Source organism: Rousettus aegyptiacus, unplaced genomic scaffold, assembly GCF_014176215.1.
Source record: "Rousettus aegyptiacus isolate mRouAeg1 unplaced genomic scaffold, mRouAeg1.p scaffold_m13_p_3, whole genome shotgun sequence".
NCBI classification, from domain to species: domain Eukaryota; kingdom Metazoa; phylum Chordata; class Mammalia; order Chiroptera; family Pteropodidae; genus Rousettus; species Rousettus aegyptiacus.
Window position 1 is genome coordinate 71,593,161 of NW_023416306.1, and position 9,202 is coordinate 71,602,362.

The 9,202-nt window shown below is 43.1% G+C and overlaps 1 non-coding gene across 1 annotated transcript; it reads left to right on the top strand.

Moving 5' to 3' along the window:
- The first annotated feature begins 8,165 nt into the window (after positions 1 to 8,165).
- TRNAI-UAU lies at positions 8,166 to 8,239 on the top strand. The gene has a single exon. It is a non-coding gene; the product is annotated as a tRNA-Ile (tRNA).
- Positions 8,240 to 9,202: the final 963 nt, after the last annotated feature.

Genomic DNA, 9,202 nt, shown 5'->3' on the forward strand with positions numbered 1-9,202 from the left:
TTCAGGGGTTCATAGGCTATAAAGGAGGTAAGAACTGGATTCTGCCAAAGGGATGGTCAGTTCCTTGGCTAGAGACCCAAACTCTCTGCACCTCATTTTCCTCATCTATGGGGAGAAGATAAAAAATGAAAAACACCTGCTTTTGTCCACACCGGGAGGTATTACGGGATCAAATGGAATCAAATCTATGAAAATGCTTAGAACTGTCCTCCCCACTGTGAATATAGTGATAAACGTGCTCTGCTCCCTGTGCCTGCAAAATGTACATTCTCCTCCTTTGAGTCCAGGATATAATTTACCCCAGGAACTCACCAAGGACTTTAGTAAGCTGCCTGACTTCACAATCACAGTGTGCGTTCCTATGAGGAAGGCAGGAGAAAGCCATCACAGTTTGTTCACTAGCTGAAAAGATATTTAGGCACCTCTCTCTGTGTCTCTCTGTCTCTTTCCCCTCCCCCCTCTGCCCCGCACACACACACATACACACAGAGAGAGAAAGCCAAACAAAACCATCATCCTGTGTTCTTGATTTTACTCCTGATAGTCACCCTTCTAACGACTTGCAGAAATTTGCTCATGGATCAAAGGAAGCACCTCTGAGAAAAGCCAGCCACCCAACTCTCAACTCACAGGTGGCTCTCTGCTCCTGAATGCCCTTCCTCCACACAGTCCAGACCACTCACCCAATCCCAAACTCTGCCAACAGCAGAAATAAAGAACAGTGGTGAGGGCTGTTTATTTCAGACTCCCCACTTGGCTAGAGCCCTCCAATCATGAACTTCCTCCTTTCCTTCAACAATTTTCCCAACCGGGTTGTGGGTACAGATACTTTTCTCTTCCAGGCCATAATCTTCTCACCCTGGCACCTTATTGTGGCTACAGCTTTCGGGGGCCCACACCCACCAGGTACACTACTTTTACTTTTCTCTCTTTTTAAACATATCCAAATATCAGGAGGTCTCTAATCCTTTTCATTTAGGTTGGTGGCTTTCACGGGTAGAATGTTTTGGATTTCTATATGAAAAGTATTTAGGTTGGCACAGTCACAAATGGCACACCAACAATTTCAATTCTAAAACCAATTCTCTCCTTTCGGGTGGCAACATGAATTTGGATACTGCATGAGATGCCAGATGCCTCCATTGCTCCCTTCGCATTAACTCTAGATGAGGAGCAATAAACACCTCCCCTTTCATGTGGGCATCTCTCCTTCAGTAAACACTGACAGGCTGAACAGAGAAGGAAATCCAAAGTCCTGGCCAATAAAAAAGGGAAGAGAAGAGACTCATCAATGACCAGTGCCAGAACATGACCCCTGAGGAAGACACTGGGTGCATTGACCTGGTAAAGATTCCTTTTTGTCTTCTGAAACTCATCCTCGATATAATCCAAGTGGTGTGACTCAAACTCAGTGCCTTTGAAAAAGCTGAGAGCAGGAAAGTGTCCCTATCCTGTGAATCAGCTTGTTTCCAGAATAGTATCTCTCTCCAGAAATGGAGAGGTGGCTACCAAGAAAGCAAAAGTAACCTGGCCAAAGCCAAGAGTGAGTAGCCATACCATGGTGAAATTGAAAATCCAGTAGCCCAGAGCCCTGGCTCCAAGCTTAGACCCTCAGAACAGCCTGCTCCCTGGGTTGCCTGTTAGTCGAATTATAACACAGAATAGGAGCCAAGTAAAATTTAAAAATTTTTTTTTGCTCATTAAAAGACTTTCCAGGGCATAAATTAATAAGCCATAATACAAATATATGGGGCGAAAGAAGCAATCTAAGTAACTGTTGAACATTCCTGCCTGCGTGATTCTGAGGGAGCTATCTCTCAGGTAGAGCCCTTACAGATCCCTGGGCTCCCATCAGCTTGGAGAAAGGGATAGTCTAGTCTTTTCTGCCTTTGATAATGAGTTATAATTAATTTATATATAATGTTAAGGTGTTGGCAGTGGTGAGATTCTGAAACTTGCAGTGCCTTTGATCCAATGCCTTTGATGTAAATCAAGCTGCAAAGTCTACCACATACAACCCAAAGAAGGGTTGGGAAGCAGGAAGGCCACAGTCTTGGGGTTGGGGAGAAATGCATGTATTACAAGGAAGGTCACAACTCTGAGCCACAACCCCAAATCCAAAGCAAGCAGTTACAGAGGGTCTGTCTATTGGTTAGGAGACTTTGTTCTCAGAGCCATAGAAAATGCATGTGAGAGCACTTTGTGAGCTCAAAAACACTCTTTGAAATCCAGTTGTTCCTACTTTGAAGCTTTGAAAGGAGAAATCCTCTGGAGGCTGGAACTCTTGCAGGGTATGTGCTTGACATTAAGCTTTTGATTACTGAGGCATTTATTTCAAAGAATTCCATCTCAAATAAATGTATTGCCAGCTTTATGACACAGTGACACAGCTACCAGCTAAATAACTAGATAAGAAGCCAGACCTCCCCTACTCATGAAGAACCCCTTTCAGAAAGCCCTGGGTAACCTAGATAATTGACCGCTTGAATGATTCCATTTTTCCCTTTCCGCACCCTAATTCCCACTCTTATGTTTTAAATAAGCAAATAAAGAGTGGACCCGCGAAACTCTATGCACCCCACCCTCAACCCAAATAAAGACAGAACCCCACGTCTACACTCTATCCCTCTTTCTTTACCCATGATCACTCTGTGTGGCTCTTGGGCGTGCCGTGTACTTTCCAGGACCTGTGAGTAATAAACCTTGTTCTTCAAAGTTCTCTGATGGTTTTCTGCTGAGGTGTGTTTCACAATCATAATAAGAACCACAAGGGCGGGTCCAGCCACAACATTGGCTCAGGCTGGGAAATGTCTTAGGGGGTTAACCACAAGAATTGTGGCCCAGGTGAGTGCCTTGGGCATTCCTTGCCAATAAATAGTTATTGATAGGCTGAGGCTGAGACCCAAGAAAAACACCCCTTCAAAATATCTGCTCACATTCACTCTGCCTAGAGCTTCCACCAACATGACTATACTCTTCAATGTCCATCTCAGCTTGCTGTCCTCCATGAAGGGGTTTCAAGCTCTCAAAACATTCATTATCCTTTGTTGAATCCCACCAAAGCTCTTTGTACATTTTCAACAACATCCACGTTCTGTTTTGTTTCAGTGGTGTATATACTTACTGTGCCCTTTAGGCAAGGGTTTGTATCTCTCTTCTATGTCATCAAGGTATGCTGCTCTGCCATTGTTGAATTGAAGCAAATCAAACCCAGCATTCTCTATTGCATAAGAATTATCTAGTATTTTAAGAACTCGCACTTTCAAATGTGCCCAATTAATACAAAAGAACAGCATATATCTTGGTGCAATATGCCTAAACAGGTTAGGAACCCAGGATGTCTACTAAAGTTCCCTCCATGTTGGTATTAAGAGCCAAAAAGAATTTTTTAGATGGCCCTGTCAATTATTTTTAAAACTCCAGGATGATTACCCCCACAGAAATTTGGGATGATTGGCAATTTCAAATTATATTCCTGCATATCCATTAAGAAGTACTTATTAATTCACTCACTCACTTGCATTTCTGAAAAACTATAAAATCAGAAAACTTTGCAAACAACCAAAGAAATTAATGGCAATCCTCTGTCGAAAGTAATCTTCTAAGGTTGTCAATCCTGCAATGAGAGAATCCACTAAAAACATGCCTTCGTAGTAGTGCCTTTTGTTTGTTCCTGCCCCTTCTTCTGTTGATGGCACCCATACCAGTTTCCTTTAGAGCTAGCTCCCTAACCCTCCCTCTGGTTCATGTGGGGTGTACCCCCACTTCCTGGTTGCAAGATCAGATACTCGACTATGGCATGACCAACATATTCCAATCTCCTGGACACGATAATCGGTTTAGGGGTGGAAAGATGATCTACCTAAACCATTCAAGTCAGAATAATTTATAAATTTGTGTAAGCAACTTAAAACATGTTTCTTTTCTCCCTGGTTTGCTCATCTGGTAGAATGTAAATCTAGATCTACTCATGTCTGTCTTTGTGGTCACCTCAAAGAAGCCAACTTAGAGGAAAGCAGCCTAAGAGATGGAGGAAGGGAAAGACTGATTCCTCATGAATCAATCTGAGCACCTAGATTAAGTCATGCCTAAAATTCCAGACTTTTCAGTTAGATAAGCCAATAAATTCCCAGTTTGCTTGTATCTTATTGTGATTAGGTTTATGACACTTGTGACTAGGAGTCCTGACTAATGCAGCATAGATAAAATGATAATAGTAGCTATCATTTATTGAGCACCTAGCATATGCCAAGCAGGTTAAACATATATTATTTCTAAGCTTCACAGCTGTGGAAAATAGTCACGATAAGACTGATTGTCCTGGTGAGGAAGCTAAGGCTCAGAGAGGTGAGTGGTTTGTTAAGGTGTGTAACTGGGATTCAATCTCAGAAATTAATAAGTGGTGTAATTGGGATTCGAACTTAGATCTTCCTGCCTCTAGAATTCATATTCTTATTCCTTGATCAGACTGCCTCATCAAAGAAAGGATGTTTGCTACATGTCGAGAGCAGGGATTAAAGATTCTCCCCAGGCATAACTAGCTTCTCATTAATTATATCAAAGTAAAATGTAATTATTTTCAATTGAACCATCTTTTCGACCTTTCAAATCCTTCTCAAACTCACCAGCTATGTTGATTTATTACCAAATCCTTTCCTGCATTGCGTGACTTCAATATCCAATGAGGAACTCTGGCCATTCTTGCCACACCAATGGGAAGTGAGGGAGAAAAGGTATGTGAGATCCAGGCTCTGACATTCTCTATTAAGCTCTGTGAATTGGACTCTTGGAATGTGAGGACTGAAGGTCTATTACAAGGTCAAGGGAGAGGTGAAAATTTTACTCGGATACCAGGTCAACTCACCAACTCTGGGGTCCTGCCCAGACACTGGAGTTGGAACAAGAGGGAGGCACTTTGCACTTCAACAGGTACCTGGATACCCAACCACTGGGCATATATGAGTCAACCCCATTAAGAACTTTGTCATATTCAGTTGGGAGATCATTTGGGATTATCAGAGATTATGGTGAAGGGGGAAGGCAATATCTGTTTAATCCTGTGGCTAATGAGTGGAGAGGGAATTCCTTGATAGAAAGAATCTGCCTGCTTTACAGACCACAAGTCCCCCATTTCCCTGTGGTGCAAGGCACAGCCAGATTCACATGCAAGCCATGGAACACTGCACAAAATCCAGTAGTCAGTGTCCTTTCCTCAAGAACGCCTTCACCTTACTCCCTAGTAAAATTCAGATGTCTAGGAAGACCACTTTAAACCTTCATTGTTTACCCTTCCTGTAGCAAAATTGATGGATCAAAGACACTTAAAAGAAAGGGAATGAAAGAAGTAAAAGCTCTATGAGAAAGAGAGGAGCCACCAACCCTGGAAGAATGACTTCCTCACTTTACTATGGCTGCTGTCTGATCCAAATCCAAAAGGCAATGGGAACTCAAAAAAGCCTCCATTTATTTTGCTTTGAACTCAAAGACTGAAGTTATAGAACTGCAACAAGAAGCTTCTGAACCTCAGGAGACGGTCAATACATGGTTGTCAAAATGGTGGCCTTCAGGGGATACTTATAGCAATAGGCTGCTTTTTCTTTTTTAATTATTATGTTTAACCACAAAAATAATGGAAGAATCTACTCTGCTTTTAACAATTAAAACAGATGAAGCTATAGTCCTTCTTGACCACCACTCCAACCTCACCCTCTGAGGTAGCCAAACTGAGGAGTGACTCCCAGGTGTGTGTGTGCATACACATAAGCATGTCAATGTGTACACACATACACCCTCAGAAACTTTACAGTATTTTTGTATGAATATGTGCCCTTGCATAAATGGTATATTATCCATCTCTAATTTTTCTTTTTCACTTAGGAAAGCATCTTGGGGGGCCAACTATGTTGAGACCCACTTACATCTTCCACCTGGCCTTTCTGAGGCAGAGCCAAGTATAATGAAACTGAGCTGCATTAGCTCATCCATTCACTCTGTTTCTGCCCTTTCTGTCTCTCTCAGGCTGGGGCAACATTCCTTTGTCAGCATGGTTTGAGCCTTGAGGAGGTGCCACATTGAGCCCCAGTTAGTTTGAGAGAAAGGAACGTGCCTGCTGTGGCCTGTAAGTGTGCTCCAGCACCCTCCAACACTTGTGAAAACCCTCTGGCCTCTTGGCCAAGTGGCCTGGGGAGAAAGTGAGCTGTGGAGACCACACCACTCTACAGGAGTCGTCTCTCCCATGGGCCCATTCCTACTGTGGAAGGGTCCCAGGGGCTGAGCCACTCAGAACAGTAAAAGGGACATGTATTTTAGCAGACTTGGATTTGGATGCTTTTACCCAGAGCATTTACTTATCAGCTATATGTTCTTGGGCACCTGACTGAACCTCTTTAAAGCCTCAGTTTCCATGTCTAGAAAATGTAGTTAATTCTAGATATCTTACAGGATGCCTCCTTATACCAGGAGCTGAAAAGAATGGCTGATCTTATGATGACATCATGGGCTGATACATCCACAGAGGAGCTCAAGTTATTCAATGTAGTGGTCACCCCAGGAATTTTTCAGACCCCGATAGAGGGAACTTTGCAGGCAGTGCCCCCAGATGCTGCAAGGTTATAGCATACTAGAGTCCAGTTAATCGTCACTGGGACAGCCCAACGAAACCCAAGCTACCATCATGGAACCCAGGCCCATTGGCTGTGCAAGGCGCACCACTCCCAGCCTTCCAACCAGCCTCACCGTGGGCTAAACATTCTGGCATTGTGTGCCACAGGTTTGGAAACCTTTTCTGAAGCATCAATGGCCCAGGTTCTTTGCCTTTTGCCTCTTTCTGTCTTGCGGGTCCCTGTGCCCCTCACTTTCTCCTTCTTCTATCTTTGAATATGTTATACTACTGGGCTCTGGGAGTCAGGAAACTTGAGAGGAAATGAAACATGCGTTCAGACGTGTCAGCTTAGGAAACAGCCCAAGCTGATAAATAAGGAAGCAGATGCTTCTCTTCTCAAGTTTAGACTTTTTTAAATTAGTGGTAGATTTTGGGTTTTGGTCGAGGGGCATAGTGATACATCAGAGGAGTTTAGAAAGTTGGCCTTGGAGATGGAGCTGTAGAAATTCAAACTTGAGCTTGGGCATATCGCCCTCCAAGCCTTGGTTTCCTCATGTTCACACCTCCTCCGGCTATGGCTGTGCTTGGCACATTGTAAGTGCTTCATAAATAGGTGCCATTATCATTCTTCTCTAGCAATCCTTGATTCTTCAGTAACATACTTATACACGAGTCAGCCGAACAACCAATTTATTAAAAACTTTTTCAAATGCTTTAATTTGAGTCAAAGAAAAGGGAAAAGGTGACCTACAGCCATGAGTTTTCATGTTCCCAAATGAGAGGGGCTGCCTTGAAAGCAAGATTTAATTTCATCAAAAGTGATTTTCTATGAATTGTGTAAGCATTTCAGAGCTAAACAAGAATGTCTTTGCCTATGAAACATCTAGAATCAACATGAACAGCAGCCTCACTGTCCTAGTACTGCAAATATCTTCTCTTATTCCCTAGGAACACTATTAACAACTCACTTTTGGACAAGCCCTCTGTACACATTTAAAACTCTGCACAAATCTATCAGATATAAACACTCTGATCCCATTTAATAGATGGAAGACCGGATGCTGACTCAATGATTGGAGCTAAAGCCTCCAAATCATTTTAGGATTCCTTTCTTCACTTAGGTTCAATGTCTGTCTTCCTCAGGGAGTGTATATTCTCTAGCTTCACAGCGTTGAGATCACTGTGCCAGGATGGGAAACGAAGGTATGCAGCTAAGTCCTGAACACACAGCAGGACTTAGCATCCAAAGGCCTGGTTCAGAATCCATGTACTGCCCTTTGAGTAAGTCGTCATCTCAACCTCATTTCTTAATTTGTAAAATGGGTAAAACCATAATCCTTCTCCCCAACTCCACAAATGTAACATATGCATGTAAATTGTAAATAGTCCCGAACATAAGATTTGAAAAGATCTTGGCAAGAAGTGAGATGAAAATTGGGTATTGTAGAGTGTCTCATCAAACATTTACTGAACCCACATAAAGTCTCATGCTGGAGACCGATGCTTACAGACCTCAGAGCTAGGAACAGGCTAAAATATTAAAAGCAGAGAATGGCTCCAGAGTGGCTCCATAGTGTAGTGGTTAGCACGTCCGCTTTATATGCAGAAGGTCCTGGGTTTGAGCCCCAGGTGGAGCCACAGACCATACCCCAGTCCCCAAGTGCACAGCACGAGCAAGCATGTGGGAGGATACGTCCTTCCTTCATAGATCCAGTTCTGAAGGGAAAACAGAATTAAAGAGAGGGGAAAATAAATAAAATATTAAGAGCAACCCTGCTCATAGTGAGGGTCACGGGACCAGCAGCACCATCTAGCTGCTTGTTAGAAGTATAAGTTTCTGGGCCTCAGTGCAGATCTGCTAGATACAGAATCTGAGGATGAGGCTCAGGAATCTGCCCATTAACAAAACCTGCAAGTGATTCTCTCACATGTTCAAGTTTAAGAAGTGCTAGTTCAAAGTTGTCAGAGCCTAGCATACGTTGAGGCCTAGCATACTTTAAGTTAGTCATAGTCACTGCCTTTAACTCCAGTATTATCAAGTAGATTGTTAGCACACCTAATACAAATATAAAAATGTCTATAGGTTTAAACTTGGCTCAGGGTGAGGACCAGCCTATGACTAGGGTAATGAGGGACTCACTCACCACGAGAAGCTAGGCTCTGAGTTTGGCTTGAAAGAACAATTAGTGAAATGGTGGGGGAGGCATTGATGGTGGTTGAGTAGAGCAGGTCTCCACTGCCAGGACAGCCGTGACTGACCCCACAGCTGATTACATGTAAGTGTTGTTGCAAGAATCAAGTGAGTTACTGTATGTAAAGCATATGGCAAGCATTTAGTTAGCCACTGCTGTCATCCCCATCATGTTTCTCACCATAGCCTGCATGCCTCCTGCATGGACGATGTCCAGGCCTATTTCTATGAGTCAATGTCTTCTCATGTGTACCTTCATGTGTACTATGTTGAGAAAGAAGTCAGGAAAGGTCGTTTGCATGTTTTAAAACATTCCTAGAGTACCTATAGTCAATAGGAACCTCAGAGGGAAATTGGGGTCCTGTTTTGTGCCCTCCAGGCTTCTGCTAACACTGACCTTGCCATCAAAG